The sequence below is a fragment of the Epinephelus moara genome, chromosome 21 (genome assembly GCF_006386435.1).
Source record: "Epinephelus moara isolate mb chromosome 21, YSFRI_EMoa_1.0, whole genome shotgun sequence".
NCBI lineage: Eukaryota > Metazoa > Chordata > Actinopteri > Perciformes > Serranidae > Epinephelus > Epinephelus moara.
Window position 1 is genome coordinate 41,088,163 of NC_065526.1, and position 3,159 is coordinate 41,091,321.

Consider the following 3,159-nt stretch of genomic DNA (forward strand, 5'->3'; position numbering starts at 1 on the left):
GGGGGCAAACACTTTTTCACACAGGGCCATGTAGCTTTGGATTTTTTTCTTCCTCATTAATAAAACCCTTCATTTAAAAACTGCATTTTGTGTTTACTTGTGTTATCTTTGACTAATGTTTAAATTTGTTTGATGATCTGAAACATTTAAGTGTGGAAAACATGCAAAAAAGTAAGAAATCAGGAAGGGGGCAAACACTTTTTCACACCACTGTATGCTCCTAGTGTGGTATGATGCTGTGCTGCTGACAGAACAAAATCAGCTCGCAGTAATGGCAGCTGGAATGTGGCACAGCTGCACCCAATGAAATTTTCCCTCCCAGCTCCCTTACAGTAAAGATGGTGGTGAAGATAACAAAAACAGTTGACTTAATTATCTCTTATCGTGCCTGACTTTAGTGGATCAAAACATATTGGGTATGAAATTAATCTGCAGATGCTCCCGTTCAAAATGACACCAAACCTTTGGATGTCAGTTTCTGAATCATGATAAAGGCCAAAATGTGTCTTGCAACAGATGGTAAGGCTCGTTGTTTTTAGCTGAGATGATTTCCAGAAAACTTGTGGCCCCTACTGGCAGGTTAAGACGAGTGAGGAGTCAGACTCAATGACGATATTAACCACTCAAACAGGTTTTTGAACTATTATGAATCACCGCTAACTCGAGAGGTCCAGGAATTTGTGAGATTAGCTGCTGATAGACAAACACTCACATACATGCAAGTCAAGTTTATTTATATAGCAGATTTCATACGACAGGTGCAGACTCAATGTGCTATATAAAATGTGAAGGTAGGCCAAGAAAAGCAGGAAACAGAGGCATTATTATTATGCTTGTTAAAAGGGAATAATAATGATAATAGTAATGATAATAATAACAATTCTAACAGTACTGATTCTTAAATAAGGTGCCACAAGACATACAGTCATGTACGACCTAGCCAAAAGCTTTAAAAGAAAATACTGTTGTAGCAGTCCTTAGTTGCTGGGGTAGAAAATTCCAAATAGTAGGACTATAGTGACTACAAGCCCCATGAGCTCATTTAGACTTTATTCTAGGTATAGTGAGGAGACCTTTACTAGATGATCTAAAGGATCTGTCCAGTGTCAACAACATAGGAGGAGCTAAGCCGTTCATAGACGTAAAAACCAGAGGGAGTATTTTAAAATCAATTCTTTGTTTTAATTGGAGCCAGTGAGGACAATTCAAATTAGTTGTGATGTGTTCAGACCTTTTGGTTTTAGTTTAAACTCTGGCTGCAGCATTTTGAAAAAGATGGAGTTTATTTAACACATGCTGTGTTGGTCCAGCAAAAAGTGTATTACAGTTGTCTTGTCAACTTGAAATAAGTGCATGAACCAACTGAAAAGTTGAAAAAGATTCTGCCTGTGAGAGAAAACATCTCACTTGATATATTTCTAAGATAATAATAAAGAGGTCTTTTAGTCCAGGGGCCAAGGCAGATTTTGGTATCACTTAAAGGGACCAAACAATTTTGGTATTTTTGACTTCCTCTATGTCTCTAGTTTACATTTTGGTATGATATGTACCACTGAGCGCCACAGGAAATCATTCCTGCCTGTGGCCATCAAACTGTACAACTCCTCCCTCTGAGTGGCCCTGAGACTTTTTCACACACTGCAATAATTTAATTTAACTTGTGCAATAACCCCATTCACCCTGACTGTATATATTCTGTTTGTGTAAATAATCTTGTTCAGTTTACAATATATATATGTATATATATATATTTATTTACGTTTATGTTTGTTAATAATTCCTGTTTATTTAACTATATATTTGTAAATACTATTGTTTAAATTTCTTATATTTTCACGTATCTTTCCTCTCTTGCAAGGAGCACCTGTAACATAAATAATTTCCCCTCGGGGATCAATAAAGTATTTCTGATTCTGATTCTGATTCTGATAGACCTGCCTATCTAGTAGCTTAAGAACATTTTTTGGATGATCTTTGGGTCCTCCCCAAAATTGAAAATAGTCAAAATTGAGGCTTCTCCAAAAGGGACAGTGTCTGCCTTATCACATGAATCTCGGGAAGTAATTATCAGAATGTCACCAAATTTGGACTGAATGTTCACAGACAAAGATTTCATCAGTACCTTGCTCCTTTTAAAAAATGTATACACCTAAACACACATGAATTATAGGTGGACATGGAATAAGGAATAAAAAATCCAAAAGGCATGTATATATGTGTTTGCCATTATTAATGCAAATAAGCCAATCACCCCAAAATTGCATTTATATGTGCCAAAGAATGTCATCTTATCATAAAAGTAGGTTATTAGATTATTCACCTCACCATCTGATGTCACCAGCCCCTGACAGGTAAGTAGTGCAGCCAGAACTTCAAACAGACAAATACAATGGGGCCCTATTAGTCCAGGGGCTAAGGGATCGTTTTCACAACTTGGTAGGCCCCTATCACCCACGGGGACCAAACAATTTTGGCATTTTTATCTCTCTACAGGTCTCTAGTTTATATTTTGGTATGATAGCCCTGCCTGTCTAGTAGCTTAATTATAGTTATCATTCTGTAAACAAACTTACACCAGTGTAGACAAAACACTACAAATAGGGTGAAAAATTAACTAATAGATATCCCCATGAAACTTGCCCAGTTGATCACTCATACTAAGACAAGTATTTTTTGTATTACAAATTTTCTGAAATACTTTATTTAAATATGCACCAATTGTGTTAATGAAGACAATCACAAGGAGGGGAAATTGATTACGCAGTTACTGTGCTAACACTCAGTGTTACTGTAGCCTACAGTAGGCCTACTAGCACTCAGAGCTGCCCAGTTGCTGTTTGACCCATAACTAGGAGGCAAAGAGAGTGCTACCGCTTGCCTAAGGCAGACTCCCAGGCTAGCAGAGGGAAGGAGGTGCCTTATTTCTCTATTGTAGGCCGTCCTAAAATAGGGGGAGCCACCTGCTGCCCTCATCCTTGATCAGTACTTCCTAAGAAGTCAGTCAAGTCAGTCGGATGAAGTCCAGCGACAGGTAGAAGGATATCAGTAACACTGCCACTGAGGAGGAGGAGGAGGAGGAGGAGGAGGGGGTGGTAAGAGAGGATGCAGGTGACACTGAGGTCAGTATGCCAGTCAGAGAGAGAACCATGGAGCAAAAGG

The 3,159-nt window shown here is 38.4% G+C and overlaps 1 protein-coding gene across 1 annotated transcript in view; it reads right to left on the reverse strand.

Moving 5' to 3' along the window:
- Nucleotides 1-3,159, reverse strand: part of LOC126408993 (epidermal retinol dehydrogenase 2-like) — a 209,093-nt gene that overhangs the window by 17,970 nt on the left and 187,964 nt on the right. The gene's annotated exons all lie outside the window — the stretch shown is intronic.